Below are 21,271 nucleotides of genomic sequence, written 5' to 3'. Positions count from 1 at the left end.
CATAAAAGGGACAAGGACTGACAGATACAGATATCTCCGTATATGGGCATATCATTCAGATCGGCGGTGCAACATAGTTCCTCCACTGCTGTGCCCATAGAGTTAAAAATAATAGAGAGGGCACCGGATATCCTCTCCCATCCACTTGCATTGATTTGCACACCCAGCGCATGGGCCGAAATCACCCCTTCTTCCAGGTTGTGAAATGTGATGGACGAGGCCTATTTGGGGCTTCTGCAAAACGTTTTGTGTCACCTCTGTGACGCGTTTTGCGTCACAGAGGTGCGCAGCCCCGTGCGCAAGCTCGTGGGTCGAGCCCATTGGTCGAAACCCTTTTCGCCCGTTCATGTACAGTGGCCCCAGTTGCAGTACCTATGAATGGCCAGCATGTCCAATGCGCTTCAATGCAACCATTGGGTTCTGGGGGCTTGGCTCTGCCCAAATATTGGATCTCTATGACCATCTGTTACATCATATGGCGTTATGTTATACTGTAGCACCATATATATAGACGTCTCATCATGGACACACCAGAATCATTATGAAATGAATGGCAGTGGTGGAAAGATTACTCAAATATTTTACTTAAGTAAAAGTATCAATACTGCACTGTAGAAATACGCTGTTACAAGTAAAAGTCCGGAATAAAAACATTACTTGAGTAAAAGTGCAAAAGTATTGGTATCAAAATGTACTTAAAATAACAAAAGTAGAAAGTACTCATTTGGCATAATGTCCCATTTCACAAGTTTTCAAAAATACTTTGAAAGTAGCAGATTTACAAGCTCACAATGTGTTGAATCGCGACGCATTGTGAGCTTGTAGATCTGCTTTTTTCAAATGGCAGAAATGTATAGGGCTGAAGTGGTTAATGTATGTTTTGTAATAATAATCTAAATCTACAAAGTAACTAGTACACTAAAAGTAACTAAAGTTGTCAAATAATTGTAATGGAGTAAAAGTACAATATTTGCCTCTGAGATGTAGTGGAGTAGAAGTAAAAGTACTGAAAACTGGAAATACTCATGTAAAGTAAAAAATACCTCAAAATTGTACTTTTACAGTACAGTACTGAGTAAATGTACTTAGTTACTTTACACAACTAGTGACACTCTAAAGTAAATCTCTTGACTGCATAGAATTGTATGATAGGTCGCCATGGTTACCCATTACATATTTGGGAGTCCTTGTCGTTATGGTTACCACTGTGCGTCAGACCACGACACGGAATACCTGGAACTCCACATATGGAACTAACTGACAAATCTGAAAAAAAAAGTCTGGCATCATAGACTCCATTTTTGGGCTTGACTGACATTAGCACTCCATATGTGGATATGTCTGACTCATAATGACATCACGTGATGTCACAAGCACCGTGCCAACAGTATAAAAGGCACAGTGATGTCAGAGATTCAATCAACAAACCCCAGAATCTCCAACGATCACCAAGACTCACAGGTCTTTGACAAAGGATTCTTCAAAGGATTAAAAAGTGTGCATGGAAGCTAAGATGGGACCTACTGTACAGGAGACGTGGTTTTCAGACAACCGCCTGCGCTTGGATCTGAGCCCTGAACGGATACAGCAGACGTCTGGAGAGCTCATCGTCAAGACCAAGATGGTGTACGATACCGTGGGTGCCCTGGACCTGGACGGTGTGACCTTCAACAACACCGTGAAGGCCCTGGCTGACATGGAAGCTGAGTACACTGTCCAGAAGAACATGTTGTTCTTGCTCTATTGTGTGTCTCCCAGTAAGGAGGTGAGGGCCGCCAGCATGGATGCATATAAAAAGATGTCTGAGTTTGATGAGGACGTGAGCATGAGAAAGGACGTCTACCAGAGGATTGAAGCTCTGGGGATGAAGGTGGATGAAGACAGTCTTACTACGGAGGATAAGAAATACATGGAGAGACTGCTGGTCGGGAAAGGTTTCCAAGAGACAGAAGACAACGAGATGGATATTAAGCATTTAAGTAATCTTCGTGGTCATACTACTAGGGATAAGAAATACAAGGGGGCACACCGGGGAAGAACACATTCCTCATATGTGCAACAGTACAGTGACAGTGGCAAATACCCCCCAAAAAATAAAAAATAAAAAAAGGGATGGAGTGCATCTCCCCAAAGAGAAACAAGACAAGATAAAATGCACCAGTTTGACTTTCAGCAGGGATGAACTGGGAGGTCTTCCTGAGGACTTCCTGAGCTCACTGGAGGCAGATGGAGACAAGCTGAAGATCACGCTGGAGAACGACTATTCCCCCATCATGAAGAAATGCTTTGTCCCTGAAACACGCAAGAAACTTGAGGAAGCATTTATCTCACGCTGTAAAGAGAACTCGGCCATCATGAAGCAGTTGTTGAAGTCGCATTCTAGGAAGAGCGCTTCGCTGGGCTTCAAAACCTACGCTGACTTTGTCCTAAAGACAAACATAAACATGGCCAAAGTCTGCCAAGGAGGTCTCCATCTTCCTGGAGAAGCTGGCCCATAAGCTGAAGCCACAGGGAGACAAAGAGAGAGTGAACCTCCTCAAACTAAAGGAGGATGAGTGTCAGAGGAGAGGTCTGCCATTCAATGGGGAGCTGTATGAATGGGACCTGCCATATTACATGGCCCAGGCATTGAAGAACCAGTTTGGAGTTGATCACGACCAGTTGAAAGAGTATTTTCCCTTGGAGGTTGTGACCCAGGGTCTGCTGGGCATCTACCAGGACCTGCTGGGTCTGTCCTTCAGCCTGGTGCACGGCGCCCCCGTGTGGCATCCTGATGTCACTCTGTACTGCGTCACCGACCGCTCCTCTGGACAGACAGTCGGACAGTTCTACCTCGACCTGTTCACCAGAGAGGGAAAGTACATCCAAGCAGGTTGCTCTGGATATTGCTTCCCACTGCAGCCCGGCTGTCTGCTGTCTGATGGGAGTAGACAGTTGGCTGTCGCTGCCATAGTGGCCGACTTCAGCAAACCCACAGCCGACGATCCCTCCCTCCTGACGCATGACGAGGTGCAGGCGTACTTCCATGAGTTTGGTCACGTCATGCACTGCCTCTGTGCTCAGGTTGACTACACTGCGTTCAGTGGATTCAACGTGGAAGAGGATTTTGCAGAGGCTCCGTCCGGGATGTTGGAGAACTGGGTTTGGGAGAAGGAACCACTACAGAGAATGTCTAAACACTACAAGACAGGAGCTCCGATTCCCGACGACCTGCTGGACAAACTCATCGAGTCTCGTTTCTTCTACGCCGGTCTGGCCGACCTGAGTATGGTAGTCCTGGCTAAATTGGACCAGGCTCTTCACACCCAGACTGGTTTGGACCCGGCTACTGAATGCATGAGGCTCAGCAAGGACATTTTGGGAGTCCCTGCTTTTCAAGGGCCCAACATATCAGCTATCTGTGACCAAGTGACAGGTGGCTCCGGGGCCAGGTTGTATCGCTACCTGTGGAGCGAGGTGTTGGCCATGGACATGTTCTACAGCCGTTTCAAACAGGAAGGCGTCATGAACCCTAAGGTTGGTTTGGACTACAGAAACTGCATCCTTAAACCTGGTGGTTCTTAAGGACGCCGAGGAGATGCTGAAGAACTTTTTGGGTTGTGAGCCCAATCAGGAAGCGTTCCTCCTGAGCAAAGGAATAACGGTTTCAAAACAGAAGAACAAAAAAAGGAAAAATAAAGTGTGCTCCCAAACGACCCACCACCCATACACTAAGCAACACTCATATAAACCTGATGGCATCTTATATTAAAATTGGCTAATGGGATGGCCGGTGGTCGGACCTCGGCCACGTCACTATGACTCAGACATAATCATAAACAAACCCGATACGCCCATATATAGGCAAATATGGAGATCCGGTTTGCCAGAGCCACAGATCTGACCGCTATGCATATTATGGGACCGGCCTACTTCAAACTCGGTGCGCGCATCGGCAAGGACCTCGAGGGAGTGCGGTGCCAGCCGTGAAGTCGTTCAGATATTCAGTCGTCCAGAACCGTCGTTCCGAACGATATGCTCATCGGTATGCTCACTAGAGCTCGTCGGGTTAGGCATGTAACCCGAAATACCCGGGTTCCGACCCGTACCCGGCTCGGCCATTCACAAGAAGTGACTCCGGGTCCGGGTCGGAGCCGGTACAGTTCGTCTCGGGTCTCGGTTCTCCGACTGTGAAATGGACGGTTCCACTAATACCCGAGTTGACCCGGCAAGCGGGTTTCTCGGGGCTCAGACTGTGAAATGCACGGTTCCACTAATACCCGAGTGGACCCGGCGAGCGGGGGGTCTCGGGGCTCAGACTGTGAAATGGACAGTTCCATTAATACCCGGGTGGAGGGAGGGAGGTTGGTCGCTCAGAAGACAGACTGGCAGTGACGCAGTCACGCAGTCAATGACTGGCTGCTATTTATATTATCATATCACTACATAATGTTATATCATTGACCTAAATGGCGATATATTAACAAGGATAGGATGATTAAAACATATTTATATCTGTATTAGCCTTGATGATCGTCTTTCTTGACCGAAGGCTCTGTCTGTATTAGGAAAAACGTTAGTTAAACTTGCAGAGTGGCGCATTACTTTACCTGAGTTACATCTTGTGATACTTGTACTTGAATGTTGACATGAAATAATAATCCTGTTTAGTGTTTCACTACCACGAGCAAAGACTACAGCGCATATTAACGGCGCTGATCAACACACACGTTGAAAGGCTAGGACAAAGATACCAAGGATTCGACAGTGATGTCACTATGCAACAAGGAAGTAGCGACGGATGCTACGCCATGTTCGAAGTTGTTTTAAAGATAGCAAGGATTCGTCTGCGATCTGATATCACCGACGAATCCTTGGACATATTTTACCCACTCATTTATATACACCAGTTATATCAAATATTGTCGATTAACGTAACGCTTTGGTTAATGGTTAAAAATGGTAAAATAATCGAGTTAATATCAACATGGTGTTACCGGTATACTCTGCAAAGCACAATGGAAACTCCAAAGCCAATTATAATGTTAAACAACATTAAATGTGGTTTAACATTAGAAATTAACGTGGATTATAGTTGGCAATGAAGAAGGATTACAAACATCTATAACATGGATTTATTTTTGTATAGCTGTCCAATGAGCATTGACTGGGATTATACATCATAATCATGGAGGCTATACATTTAGGTAAGAAAGTATGAAACAAGTCTTATTTAACGCTGGACAACTTGTACTAATGACGTTGGCAAACAATTTTGCGTTCTGGTTTTTCGGAGGCTCAGGTTATGTACGGGTTCGGTTCTTGTTAGAGATGCACGATATTGTTTTTTGGATACCGATACCGATACCGATTATTTGCTGGGTCATATCTGCCGATACCGATCCGATACCGATATATTATATATTATATTTACATTGAGCTTATTGCTGAATTTTTTTATTTTAATTTGTTTTACTGGTGAAAGTTGATGGTAAATCCCCCTCTCCACTAACCCTACTGTGATGAAAAAGTATTTATGGAATAAATACATTAATTATATATATTCTTCTAAGTAACAAACTTAACTATGACATCATTTTTGTATGCTATAAGCCATCACAGAATTATTTGAATCTTTGTATAACACAAAACCATAATATGTGGCCTATGGAACTAAGATCATTGAATCTAGTTTGTTATTAGTGTTATTCATATTGTCTGTTGCCTAAATTAATTAGCCTCTGCTCTAAACAATAAAGCCCCCCTAGCTCTCCCGATCACAACTCCCTAGAGCCACCACTGTGTGTGTGTGTGTGTGTGTGTGTGTGTGTGTGTGTGTGTGTGTGTGTGTGTGTGTGTGTGTGTGTGTGTGTGTGATATACAAACTAATCTTAGAGGGACAGCTTGCTTCGTACACTACACTACAGATTGTAGGACAACAGGATGTCAAAGACAGAAACATTACCAGCTGAGAGCGAATTTGTGCTCATTCTCTGTGGTTAAATACACAAGCAGATTGCTTGTTCAACTGCGGCCGCTGGTTGCACTCGAGTCGAGTAACAAGTGTTTGTTTCGTGACTTACGTCGATGTTAAATGACGAGGCAATGTACACATTCGTGTTGAAAATATATCCTCCGCTGTATCACTACTATAATCTAATTTAAGATGTACAAGAAACCCTCTGACTGTTCTGGGTATGAACTATGGACGTGAAGAGTTTGTTTGCTGTTAGTTTGACTACTTGTTGTCTCTGTTCACGCAGCAGCCTAGCCTGTTGCGCAGTGCACTGAGAGACACAGCGGGTGCGTTCGGAAATTACGCACCGGAGCACACTCGCCTATTAGTTTGTATTGGCCAGTGCGCTCAGTGCTGTATTTTCGAACGCACCCAGCATGTAGAGTGTGTGGAGGGGGGAGGAGCTACAGCCGACTCTCTTAAAGAGACAGAGACAGGCAGAGAGACTGCTCTCGTTCATTTTATTATACAATATATACAATATCGGGGAATTTAATCGGGTTTATTTTGAGATCGGTTCGATACCGATATGGCATTTTAGGGCCGATATCGTCCGATTCCGATACGTTACCGATTATATCGTGCATCTCTAGTTCTTGTATGTCACGGTTCTATACGGGTCGGTTTCCGACAGCTCTCGGTGCTGTTCGGGTCCGGTTCTCAATTTCTAATAATGGCCCGGGTCCATTCGGTTACGGGTATTTTTTTCGCGGGTCCATTCGGGTATCGGTCCTTCATATTGGACCATAGGCCGGGTCCATTCGGTTCCGGGTAAAAAAATCACAGGTCCATTTGGGTTCGGGTATTTATATTTGACCCGTGAAGACCTCTACTTGGGACAACTCTGGCTCCCCAGGCGGGCTCACTAACCACTCAGCTATGGCCGATGACATCATGGATCTCCATATATGGACATAAAAGGGACAAGGTCGAACATATTCAGTTCCAGTTGCTACTGTATAGTTCCAATCGTTGCTGTATAATACATTACTGTGTAGTTCCAATCATTACTGTGTAGTTCCAATCATTACTGTATAGTTCCATACATGACTGTATATTTGCAAATACTACTGAATAGGTCCATACTCTACTGTATAGTTTCAGCTACTTATGTCTCTGTTATCATTGATGTGATAACTAGTAACTAAGTACATGAACTCATGTACTGTACTCAAGTACACTTTTGAGGTACTTTTACTTTACTGGAGTATTTCAATACTTGTACTTTTACTCCACTACATCTCAGAGTCATATTGTACTTTTTACTCCACTACGATTATTTGAAAGCTTTAGTTACTTTGTAGATTATAATTATTATTACAAAACATACATTGAACACTTAAGCCCTATAAACAAAAAAAAAAAAATAGGTGCTCTAGGTGATCTAGGTGATCTACAAGCTCACAAGATGTGTAGATTGTCAATTTTCAAAAGATCTTAATACATTTTATACATACAGTATGATACCTTGTGAAACGGAACATTCTGCATAAGGAGTACTTTTACTTGTGGTACTTTAAGTATTTTCTTATGCCAATACTTTTACTGAAGCACATTTTTAATATGAAACCTTTACTTGTAACAGAGTGTTTCTACATTGCAGTATTGATACTTTTACTTAAGTAAAACAATTAGGAAAAGGAAAAGCAAATTAAACACATGGAGGACGAGAGGAAGGCTCGAGAGCTCAAGATCCTGGGGATGGAGAAGCTGTTGCGAGAAGTGGAAGCGAAGGAGAAGAGGAACCACATGACGTTTGCAGCCTTCAAGGAGACGAGGAGGGAGGAGATGAACAAATGGGAGGATGAAATAGATTAGAGGCAGGGGGGGGGGCTTTGTCACAAAGGTCTTTCTCTGCAGATCCAGCCTTGGGCATTTTTAACTGGAGCATTAAAAGGAGTAGTTCACCCAAAAAAAAATCTTATCTTACTACTATATAATTGACAAAAGCTCCGAAGTTCGGCAGCGATTCGCAAGCACAGGATCACTCCACATGCCTCCAAGGTCCGTCACAGACTGTTGATCAGAGCTATGGCTATGTTTTAGGCATCTTACCCCACCTCGATCAGTGATCGGACTCTTGGTTTGATTGATTCTCTGATTTGCCTATCAGACCCTCAGCCTGATCTGGCAGGTTGCCATAGCAACCAGATACAGGAAGTCTGACCTCTTTATCACATGACCGAGGTTGGGAGGTTGGGAGGATGTGACTATGGCTAGGGCCGCAAAGCGGGGAGGGAGGAGAGGGGAGGAGAGGAGCCGAGAGGAGAGGAGAGGCCAGAGAGGCCGGACTTCGCATGACGTGTGTGAAGAGCTATAATTAGGCCAGGTCGCCGTCATGGTTCATAAATATCTCTTACAGAGCCATGCCACGGAAAAGAAAACTATCTCTGGGCCGTCGGACCCGAAACGCCAAGCGCAAGTGTTTCCTTCGTGCAGTAGAACATCTAAACGCAACACGCTGTAAAAGCAAGAGCTTTTAAAAAGCAAGAATTTTATGACCGGCAGAGTAGCTACCGGAGACATTAGCATCTTCCCGCCGGTCACCAAATAATTGGTTTAGGAATGCGACAAAAACTAAAGAATCTCCATTAACCCATTAAGACCTGAGACCGACTCAGCAAATGTCTTCTAAATCCTAACAGTTTGGAGAAACACTTATGTTGCTATAATGTCAGTGATTTTCAAACTTTTTCATGTCAAGGACCCCCAAAATGATATGTATTCGGCCGCCGACCCCCATCTCAAAATATGTTGTTCCAGGCACCCCCAGAAGATTTGAGTAAAACAAAATTTGCTTTAAAAAATATATATTAAAAAAATGTGCACACACTTTTCACGATAAACAAAAAAAATAGCAGATCTACAAGCTCATAGTGCAGCACTATGAGCTTGTAGATCTGCTGTTTTTGAATAGCCAAAGTATAAGACATATTGGTTTAAGTGGTTAATGGGTTAAAAGTTAGCTGTAAAGAGAACTCTTGAAGGAGTTCTTGGAGCTGCTCGCTCAGGAGAGAAGAGGACCTGCAGCCCGGCTGTCTGCTGTCTGATGGGAGCAGACAGATGTATGTCGCATGCAATAGGGCAGGGGTGATGCAAATTTTATGATGGAGAGGGTCACTATATTTCCACACTCACTCCAGAGGGCCACTGCATATACTGTCGGGCCAGTCTATGTCACACAAAAGTAGCAACAATAGCCGATCTACAAGCTCAAAACGCGTCGCACTGTGACGCGTTTTGAGCTTGTAATTGGATTATTATTTTTTTGCCATTTTGGAATTGGAATCCTGAAAAATAACATTTATTTTAAATTTCAAATGCATTTAGTTATACTTAAGTTAACTTTATGAACTTAAATACAAATACCTTGGACATAAAAAAGACAATAGAATTGTAATACTAGTCATTAAGCTACTAATATAAACTGAAGTATTTAAAGCGGGTCATGTTTGCAATTGTAACAGCTGAAATCAATAATATATCAGTATTCCGATATTAACCTGCGGCAGTGGTGGAAAGTAACTAAGTACAGTTACTTAAGTACTGTACTCAAGTACAATTTCGAGGTATTTGTACTTTACTTGAGTATTTCCAATTTCCAATACTTTTACTTCTACTCCACTACATATCAGAGACAAATATTGTACTTTTACTCCACTACAATTATTTGAAAACGAGTCACTAGTTACTTTGCAGATTTACATTATCACATTATAAAACATTCTTTAACCACTTTAGTCCTATTTTATACATAGGATATTTGAAAATAGCCGATCTACAAGCTCACAACGCGTCGCATCGTGACAAGTTGTGAGCTTGTAGATCTGCTATTTTCAAACATTTTAGTACTTTTACTTTTGGTACTTTAAGTACATTTTGATACCAATACTTTTGTACTTTTACTCAAGTAAAATTTGAATTCCAGACTTTTACTTGTAACGGAGTACTTCTACATTGCAGTATTGATACTTTTACTTAAGTAAAAAATGTGAGTACACCACTGACCTGCGGGCCGTATTAAAGGGATACTTCACTTTCACATAAAATAAACATTTAAAAAATATATTAAAAATAAATGAAAAAAGTAATGGAAAAATCACGGCCCCCTCACGCATTAGAGTGTCCTACTAATGTGTGAGGGGGCCTTTATTTTGCCATAACTTCTTTCATTTTTTTTTTATATTTATTTTTAATGTTTATTTTATGTGAAAGTGAAGTATCCCTTTAAGTGAAGGTGGGGGCGGCATGTGGCCCCCGGGCCGCCAGTTGCCCATGTATGCAATAGGGCAAAGCAGTGGCGGCCATTTTCTGGTTCCACTCCTAAAAGCCAATGCATATTTTTCCCATAGAGATTTCCAAGAATATTTATGCCAATTATTTTAAGCCTAGAATCAAGCCATCCAGGGTCCTGGTGAATCTTCAAAACGTAAAACAAAGGGTGTTTATTAAATATAGTATATCATATAATTAAATATAAAAACATAAATAATCACAGAATAAAATGTTTTATGGTCATGATTCAGTAGGATCCTGGATGGCTTGATTGTGTCATGAATGAGGCTTGAAAGAGCCTTTCTGTGTGGAGTTTGCATGTTCTCTCCGTGTCTCCTAGAGTAGGTACCCTCACAAAAACATGCAGTAATCCTGGTCACTATACTGCCTCCCCCTGGCCAGCCGGGGCGCCTGATGGAGGGGAAAGGAACTGGTTGGAATAACGTGTTCCTTCCACGCGCTACGTCCAACCAGGGAAACTTCCCCCTGTCATGTGATAAGAAGGTCAGTTGGCTCTCATGCATTGAAGGAGGCATGAGCTCGGCCCTGGCCTCCCTAGGTTGGCAGAGGGAAGGTAGTGCCCAGGATTACATAGACAATTGGCACTGGGTGTTAAAAATAGGGGTTACAAAATCGTGGGATAAAAATTTAAGAGAAAAAAAAAAATTAATGAATGAGTCTTGTTTTCTCCAAAAATCAACATAAAGCAGTGAATATTTTTTTATAAATCATATAATACTAAACGAAACCAGCTTCATTTTGTTGTGATCACGTGATTTCATTTTTTTTTTACTTTAATTTTTATCCCACGATTTTGTAACCCATTTTTTCACCCAGTGCCAATTATCTAAGTAATCCTGGACGCTACACTCCCTCTGCCAGCCTAGGGAGAGCCTAGAGCCGAGCCCATGCCTCCGTCAATGCATGAGAGCATCCCCGGCGGGAATCAAACCCACGATCACGTGATTTCTGGATATACTCTTCTTGGGTGATCCTGGGATTATTCACAGGCAGTGGAAGAGCGCCCTCTATCGTAAACCACTGAAAACACCACATGACGAGAATCTCATCATTAGCAGTCAATGAGTTAAGCAAAAAAACTTTAAAAGAAATGTACGCTAGAGGGCGCTCTTCCGCAACCCATGAATGATCCCTTGACAGTGAGAGAAGCAATGGACGGATTTGACGTCATCCCAAAAAGATTCACTTCCGTCCACTCCTATGTTATGAAATGAAGAGAAACACATCTAGATCGGATGTCTTCTATTTTTGGTGAAAATTCAAAAGGTTGTTATTCTGGTGGATAAACAAGACCTTCCCCTTCCCCCGAGACAGTTGTTAACATTCGCGTCCACAACGTGGCTTCCGTGGCTCTCTGTGGATCGTCAAAATAAGGTAAAAAACGCTGTCTGTTTTGGATAAATTAATGAATTAATACCTATCAGTGATTGCTTTAACAATGAACCTGAGCGCCAAACTCCTGTAACTTTCAATATTAAGAAAACAAGAAGAAGTTTGTTTCAGGTCATGTGTTTTCTTTCTTATTTTTTGGTTTCTCTCGTCAATGTTGCCAGTTCCCTATAGAGATTTGGGTGCCACCTAAAGTATATATATTTTTTTATACTTTAATGTGTGATACTGTTGTTCAGGGCCGGCCCTGGGCAATTTGGCGCACAAGGCAATATTTTTCCTGGTGCCGCCCCCATTTCATAATAAGAGCACTTCAGTCTCTTTAACAGAAAGTAATACAGAGGACAGGAGCCTATCCTATGTCTGACAGCGCCGTGCCACCGTTTTCTACCACAGCGCCACCTGGAGCCGGCGAAAAAAACAAACAAACCAAAAAACTGACCTTTAGAAAAAACTTGGAATATTATTTGTGATCGCCGTCCTCACGGAGATCGCCTCATTACACGCACGGCGGTAAAACAAAATAATAATCCGGTCGCGATAATCCGTTGCATAGCTGTGGCCAGTTGAATGTGCCTTGTTTTTGCCGTAAAGCAAGAGTAACGGAAATATTGCCATTTTCCCACAGGAAATAAACAGGAAGTAAACTAGAGGGTTTTTTTTTTACGTCAGATCCCTGTCTGTCGTCATCTGGCAGTGAAAGCATCATTCATAGGGTAGCGAACAGCGCCACCTGGTGGAAAACCACTGAAAACACATTCTCGTCAGTGGCAGGCTGCACCTTGGCAGAATCCTTGGCAGACAAAGAGTTAAAAAGCGAAAATAAAACTTAAATGGAGTTCATAGAATAGCCGAAAGCGATCCTTTCTCCCACTCTTTGACTGCCGTCGACGCATTTTCGTGTCAATTGCTACTTAATTCATGAAATACGAGCACATCCACCGGATATGGTGGTTGCAGGCTGTTTGCGCTGGTGAAAAAACAGAGAGAGAGAGAAAATTTAACCCTTTTGGGGTTGGTGGATTGATCGTGTGTGTTTATAACACAGCCAGACAATGTATTATAATGGATATAACAATTCTGTGACCGGTTGAAAAGGTTATAAAACACAAAAATTGCCGGCACTGGGTGAGTATATTATGAAAATACTCTGGCAGTCAAAGAGCTAACTTAACCTCTTGTCTTAATGTTTATATCATGGATTCCTTTGCTTCAGTGGGTCCCTGGAACAACATATTTTGATTGGGATCGGTGGCCAAAAACATATAATATTGGGGGTCCTCGACATGAAAAAGTTTGAGAACCACTTTTTAACCGTTAGGATTTTAGAAGACATTTGGTAAAGATTTGCACACATTTTCATGCTTTTCATCACTTTGTAACTGTCCCCTTCTATCCCAGATTTCTACCTTGTTTCCAACACAAGTGCTGATATTTTTGCTGTTGTCATGGCTGCCAGTTCCCACCTGATGTTGTATGGGAGTCCCACTTGCTCCAGATCGTACTGAAAAACTGCTAGTTGCATAACGTCCTCAGACTAGGACTTAAGTCTAAGATCTGTAAGAAGGGCTTTGAATGGGCTGTGTATCCTCCAAAGAGAATGATACGATCTCTCACCATGGAACACCACCTACCAGAACTCCAGTCCCGGTCTTTCCCCTTTGGCTCCACCTTCTTCCATGAGAAGGTCTTGGCGTTTAACTTCCACAGATAATTCGACTGCCACGTATTAATATTAATCGTACTGCGGATGCCACCACCAAATATGTACAGCTCTCCTTTGTAGGCAAAGGCTGAATGACCACAGCGTCCTTGTGCAGAAGGTGTGTTCAGCCAGCCGTTGGTCTCTGTGTCAAACACACTGATGTTGTTGTAGTATTCCACCCGTACCCCACGGCCCCCAAATACAAACATCTTTGTCCCGATGATGGTGGCAGAGTGACCACGCAAAGCAGGTTGCGGAGTGCCTCTGGTGTTAATTAAAGACCAGACCATTGTGGTGGTGTCTAACTTGTAGATGTTATTAAGGAATCCAGTCTTGCTGCATCCTCCATAGATAAACATGATCTTCCCCAAGACACAGGCTGAGTGGCCGGCCCTCATTGCTGGAACAAACCCAGAAATCTCGGGCTTTAACCATCGGTGGGTGTCGACATCAAATGCATAAAGAACGTTGTCCCAGTAGTCCCCTATGACGGTAACCCAGTATTGGTTTCTACAATTCACTACACCTCCCCAGATGTAGACGATAGATTCTATCAGCACAGCTGTGTGGCCCCAGCACATGGAGGGAACATCAAGGGGATGTCTTCCTCCTCTTATAGGTGTCTCTGGGGGAAGCTTCATCCAGCGTAAGGTCACTGTGTTGAAGACACTCACATCAATCTGATCCATGGTGTAGGATTTGCCGTCATAGTATCCTCCAAAGTAATACACCTTGTCCCCCGCTGGCACAGCAGCACAAGCAAGTAAGTGTGACTGTGGTTCTCTCTCCAAGCGCACAGGACCTCTTGTCATGGGCAACGTCCACACCGTCCAGAACATATTAATTGGCCTCGGTTTGTCTGTCTGTCTGTCTGTCTGTCTGTCCAACACTCTCTCGATGTACGTAACATCTTTTATAAGTTGATCAGAGCTTTGTTCTGATGTCAGACACAACATTAACCATTGCCAGGCAACACAGATTCACGCTCACTTATATTTATTTGAAAGTGGACTTGTCTCTCAGTAAAATTGAAATTGTGTCAACACATCTTTTGATGACGTTCATAGAATAGCCGAAAGCGATCCTTTCTCCCTTAACGTAACCTCTTGTCTTGATGTTTATATCATGTATTCCATGTACAGCCAACAACATTGGATAATGATACATAATGTTGGATCCATTTATCAAACAGGATAACTAACGTTTGTGGCTTCTGTTCTGACACGGTGCAGTTCAGCCCGTCACTGGTACAGAGTGCAGTCAGCGCACACATCAAAGGCAGAGCCACGGCTTCTTAATTAACCAATTCAATGCGGGAACATTTTAGATTTTCTTTGGCTATTCAAAAATAGCAGATATACAAGCTCACAGCGCGGCACCGAGTGCCACGCTATGAGCTTGTAGATCTGCTATTTTTTAAAGATCTTGAACATTTGTGCAAATCTACAAATACATGTATTTTTTAAACTACATTTTTAACTCAAATCTTTGCTTTTGGGGGTCCCTGGAACAACATCTTTTGATTGCGATCGGCGGCCAAAAACATATAATATTGGGTGTCCTCGACATGAAAAAGTTTGAGAACCACTGATATAACTTTTTTTTTTTTTTACCGGTAAGGATTTGCAAAAAAAATCATGATTTTCAGCACTATATACCTGTCCTCCTCTACCCGGATTTCTACCCTGTTTCCTGCGCAAGTGCTGACATTTTTGCTGTTGTCATGGTTAACAGTTCCCACCTGATGTTGTGTGGGAGTCCGCCTGCTCCAGATCGTACTGAATAACTGCTAGTTTGCATAACGTCTTCAGACTAGGACGTAAGTCCAAGATCTGTAAGATGGGCTGTGCATGGTTTCTGTATCCTCCAAAGAGAATGATACGATCTCTCACCATGGAACACCACCAACCAGAACTCCAGTCCTGGTCTATCCCATTTGGCTCTACCTTCTTCCATGAGAAGGTCTTGGCATTTAACTGCCAGGCAACACCGATTCACACTCGACTTATATTTCTTTGAAAGTGGACTTGTCTGTCAGTAAAGTTGAAATTGTGTTGACGCGTATTTTGAAGACGTCACCAAATTGACACAAGAGTGGGGGGAGTACCACACCAGCAACATCAGTTCTTTACAGACAGACAGCTGCCCTACAATAAGAGCAGCCTCCCAGTAAAGTTAAAAAAGTCATCCTTATGGGAATGTTTTCGACTTTTCTTTGGTTTCCTACTGTGGTCATCTCTTTATCAATTATGGTTTGCTTTTAAAAAAGCGAAAATAAAACTTAAAAAGGAGTTCATAGGATAGCCGAAAGTGATCCTTTCTCCCTTAACTCTTGTCTTGATGTGTATATCATGGATTCCACGGCAGCCAGCAACATTGGATAGTGATACATAATGTTGGATCCATTTATCCAACAGGATAACTAACGTTTGTGGCTTCTGTACAGAGTGCAGTCAGCGCACACATCAAAGGCAAGTCAATTTTGAATATCGAACTTGTACTTATAACAGACTATTTCTACAATATAGGGTATTGATACTTTTACTTAGTAAAAAATCACTGTATGTGTGATATTCTATCTGTATGTACTGCTATTGTAGATCTGCTATTTTCACACAAAGAGTAGCCCCCCCCCCCCCCCTGCAGTATCTCTGAGGACCCCCTAGGGGTCCCGGACCCCTTCTGAAGACCCCTGAAATGCAGTATATGCATAACAAACACACACATGCATAATGGCGGGAGTAATACGTGTGCGTATAGTTCTTTATGGATGCCGAAGCGGATCTGATGCGGTTACCATGGAGGCAGCTGTCATAGCAACGGCGTGAAGAACGGATTTTAAACGCTCCGCAAATATGTCCAGCTGGAGACTTTGCTGCAAGCCGTACAACGATGTCCAGTGGTGTAACTAAGTACGTTTACTCAACCACTGGACTTAAGTACAATTTTGAGGTATTTTCTTACTCTCTTCGGTATTTACAATTTTCCATACTTTTACTTCTACTTTACTGCTAGTTTACTACTAGTTACTTTGTAGATTTTGATATTATTACAAAACACACTAACCACTTCAGCCATATATATATATATATATATATATATATATTTCGGCCATTTGAAAATAGCAGATCTACAAGCTCACAATGTGTCACAATGCCACGCATTGTGAGCTTGTAGATCGGCTGTTTTTGGAAATGGGGACATTTTGCACAATGAGTACTTTTGGTACTTTGAGTATAATTTCATGCCTTCACACTTTTTCTCAAGTACATTTTGAACACGGGACTTGACTACTTGTAACAGAGTATATCTACATTGCAGTATTGATACTTTTACTTAAGTAAAACATGTGAGTACTTCTTCCACCACTGAGCGTGTCCCCATCACCCTGCACACCGCCTGGGATGCCGTCACTGTCGACAGTGCTGGAAGAAGTACTTTTTACCTAAGTAAAAGTATCAATATCCCAATATAAAATACTCTGTACAAGTAAAAGTTTGGTATTCAATTTACTTGAGTAAAAGCTCAAAAGTATTGTCATCAAAATTTAGGCTATTTAAAGTACCAAAGGTAAGAGTACTCACTATGCGGAAATGTCTTTCAAGTTGTCAAACTATAAAAATCTGATTTGAAAATAGCAGATCTTCAAGTACAGTTAAAGGGCAGGTTTGGGTTGTGTAGTTACGTTGCCATGATGTAACTCCAAAGGTGGACAAGAAATCCAAAAAGATTTTTTATAATATAACAATATATATATTATATTATAATATATAATTTTGTTGAAAAGAGTCATGGAATATATTTTTTTAAAACCTTAGTGAAAAAGAACTTCCACACACCCATTAAGATTAAGAGCAGGTGTGTCTTCAAGAAACGTTTCTAATGTAGGTAGGCAACGTTTCGGTCGTAAATGTCTTGGAAAATATCGAAAATGTTTGGGAAAGTTTGAATAATTTAGACACAAATCTTCTCTTCTGGGGTCCCTGGCACAAACTCTTTTCACATCGGGGTCTGCGGCCCAAATACATATCAATTTGGGGGTCCTTGACTCAGAAAACATTTGAGAAGCACCGGTGTAAATGATCTCTTTCTCTTCTCTGGCTGTGTTAGTATCTTTTCCGTGTTCAACGGTTGTGTTTGCATCGTGACGTTCTGGCTGTGCTGATTTTGACAGCAGATTTTGATTTAGTTATAGTCAAAGTCTTTTGAATACAATTTCATTTAGTTATTAGTCATATTTTTGTCTGAAATGTTTGTTTTAGTCTAGTTTTAGTCGACAAATATCAGAAGATTTTAGTCGACTAAATCTACAGTTGATTTAGTCAAATAAAATGTGTTTTGCCGGTGCCTTGATGGCGTCGTAATGGCTGATTTTACACTTGGTTGCATGCTGAGAATAGCCGATCTACAAAATCACAACACATCGCAATGCGACGTGTTGTGAGCTTGTAGATCTGCTATTTCAGAGCGCATGACACCAGATCGCAAACAAGCATAAAAAGACTTGTCTTTTAGTTCTACTGGATCTCTTCTCCACTCGTCCCTCCCTAACATTTTAGTGTAAGAGCTGGTGCCATGTTTTTGCACTTTTTCTTTGTTTCATGTGTCTATGAGGTTGATAGAACTTCATTAAGCCCCCTGGTGGTGTTTTTATGGTGTTTTATGTCTTCTCTGACTATTTTGAGTTTCTACCTGGAGGCTGAAACCTTGAGGGTCAAACGTGCCAATAGAGAAACAGCACTTTAGTGACATAGTAAAAACATACCCTCCCCCTCATTATCATAACACAACAGGTGTGGGCATGAGGAGGAGGAGGGACTAGGACAGGTGGGTGGTGCTAAGGTGGTGGAGGAGGTGCTAAGGTGAGAACCAGGTATACTTAATGAACTGGAGGCGTGTCCACATAAAAACATAATTTTAACAATTTCTGTACACTTTTTTGAAAAAAATCTTCCTCCTAGCATAACCACAATACCTGATGATTATGTGAAAAATCTCTGAAAATCACGGCACCCCGTCTTTTAGTTTTTATGTGTTGACAAAATTGTGAATATATATAGTCTTAGGTTTAGTCATCGTAGCTTAGTTTTTATTTAGTTTTCGTCAGTGAAAGAAGGTAGTCGACGAACATGTTTCATCATAGTTTTGTTGTCGACGAAATCAACACTGCGTTCTGGGAACGTATAGGCCTACAAGTGAGACTGAATCCTTCGGGCATCCGCGGAAGCTCAACCGCCACCAAAGCGTGCTCGCTCGCGTTTGACTGGTGGGCGTCCCAAAAGGCTCCTCTGTGGTTAATATTCTTGATTGTGAGCCAACTCGTTAAAAAAAGTGTTTCAAAAATAAATAGAGAAAAGATAGCTTGGTGGGAGGTTTTGGGGGTTTTGGGGTCCCTAAAATTCACCACCGTGGGTGTCCCGTTCCCACGTGGAACAATAACCATCAACATAGTGCACTTTTCTCATCATGCAAGGTTTTTTACAACCCCGCCCGTGAAGTACGAATCGAGCCGACTTAATTTGTCGGGCAAATTAGGCAAATTAGCTTTAGCGCGTCTCGCAGCGTGATCCAGCGGCGCCACAATTGGAGTCAAATTGTTTTTATTTGGCATTTGTGCATCTGGCGTCGTGATGGATTGGTGTTCTTAAAACGTCGTTTCTCGCTATCAAATTAAATGGTTTGCTAATCAGTCTGGGATTTTAACGGCGGCTCGACGCAGGTTCGCTGGTGCTCAACGGTGACAATAGGACTAAACGAATGTGGCGGCTTTTGTAATTGAAAGCGTGGTGATACCTCGATTGAATCGCGAGCGCGCTCGGATGATGTTGTTTCGGGTTGTTCACTTTCCCAGTTTGAAAAGCAATACTTTATTTTTATTTTTCCCTACCGTGCATTTAAAAACATTGTTTTGTCACAGGCACTGATAGAATTGGCCGCAAGTAGGAAAACGTAATCGTGCAAATCAAGGACATAGGCTGTTAATGTTTTTAAAAGCGGTTTTCATTATGTATTTATTAAATAAATAAATGAAACCCCCTTTAAAAACATTCATTCATTAATTTATTTCATAAGCGTTACCCAAATATATTTTATTATTATTATATAAAAAATAAATTAAAAAAAAGTCTTTTTTTTTTCATTATTGTGTTAGTTTTAGTTGAGTATAATAACCCTGATATGGTTGAATAAATAAATAGTTTAATGATCTCTCTTCGCCTTAAGATTAGTCCAGACCAAACATTTACAAAGCAAACTAAGTACATTTACTCAAGTACTGTACAATTTTGAGGTATCTTTTTTTACTTTACTGGAGTATTTCCAATTTTCAGTACTTTTACTTCTACTCCACTACATCTCAGAGACAAATATTCTCAAACATATCATTTGAAAACTTAAGTTACTAGTTACTTGTAGATTTTGATTATTATTAATGTAACCACTTCAGCCCTACAGTATATACATTTCGCCATTTGAAAATAGCAGATCTACAAAATCAAGCTACAACACGTCGCATGTAGATCTGCTCTTTTCAAAAGATTTGTATACATTTTATACATTTGAAAACTTGTGAAACAGGACATTCTGTATAATGAGTACTTTCTACTTTTGGTACTTTAAGTACATTTTGATGTCAATACACTTTTGTACTTTTACTCAAGTACAGTACATTTTGATTACCGGACTTTCACTTGTAACTGAATATTTCTACATCACAGTATTGATAGTAAAGTCCAAAGTCCAAAGCTGCATGTGCAAAATGTAAATATCTAAAACAAGCCCTTGCATGTGCAAAGGCCATTAGGGTGAAAGTGTCTGGTGCAGCAGTCAAATCCACGGTGTCCATTTAAGTGTGAAACGGGCCCCAGAGTGCGTCTCCCTCTCTCCATATTTCCAGCTTGACAACACTGCAGGTGTTCAAGGGACCGAGGCCATTCTCAGTGGGAAAAGCAACATAAATAAATAAAGAAAATAAAATAAATCCTGTTTATCTTAAATAACAACCCCCAGTGCGATGTCTGTCTCCTTTAAAAAAAAAAAAAAGTAAAAGAAAGCATTTCTTTCCAACATCTCATCTCTTTTTGCTCTACTTTCTCTTCTCTTTCTCCCAGTGGTGGGAGTAAATGTACTACTGTACTTACAGTAAAAGTAAAATGTTGAGCTACTTGTACTCTACTTGAGTATTTCCTTGTTCTGGTATTTATAGGCCTACCTCTACTCCACGTATTTTATATCTTTATTTTTGTAATTGTTGTATTGAATGTAAGATATAATCAACAATATTATTAGTTTTATTATAGACAAAATTTGGAAAATACTTCACCACCTCACCTGCCAAATAAGTACAGTTGTATCGGTACAGTAGCACGAATCATATTTGTATAAAGTCATCATCATATCATAATATGAATTATAGATATTATTTATAATTCAGAAACGGACCATTCTGTATAATGAGTACTTTTACTTATTACTTAATAAAAGTAAATTTTAACTAAAGTTTGCTTTTTATTTTTATTTTACGTAAAGTGAAATGTTGAGTACTCTGTTTATTTATAACAGAGCAAAGTATTTCCATAGCGGTACTTCTTCCACCACTCCCCCCTTTCCGTGCTTATTCAGCAGGCCTTTGTGAGCAGAACAGGATGAATAGATACGGTAAAGCTGTCGGTGTTAGATGGAGGGGGGGGGGGCTGCCCTCAACACCTGGGAACAGGGCTGGAAGAAGTACTCTCATTTTGTACTTATAGGTACCGTGCAGTGGTGGAAGAAGTACTCAGATATTTTACTTATAAGTAAAAGTACCAATACCAGAGTATACAAATATTTTGTTACAAGTAAAAGACCTGTGCTCAAAATGTTACTTGAGTAAAAGTACAAAAGTATTG

General features: G+C 41.4%; 1 pseudogene across 1 annotated transcript; it reads left to right on the top strand.

The window, feature by feature from the left end:
- The first annotated feature begins 1,513 nt into the window (after positions 1-1,513).
- On the top strand, positions 1,514-3,751 carry LOC308096692 (thimet oligopeptidase-like; annotated as a pseudogene). The gene is made up of 2 exons: positions 1,514-1,979; positions 2,134-3,751. The product of its transcript is annotated as a thimet oligopeptidase-like (transcript).
- Positions 3,752-21,271: the final 17,520 nt, after the last annotated feature.

This window comes from Gymnoscopelus braueri (genome assembly GCF_963280865.1).
Source record: "Gymnoscopelus braueri genome assembly, chromosome: 2".
In the NCBI taxonomy this organism is placed as follows: Eukaryota; Metazoa; Chordata; class Actinopteri; order Myctophiformes; family Myctophidae; genus Gymnoscopelus; species Gymnoscopelus braueri.
Note: the sequence above shows the minus strand (reverse complement) of the source record. Positions and strands in the feature narration are given on the sequence as shown.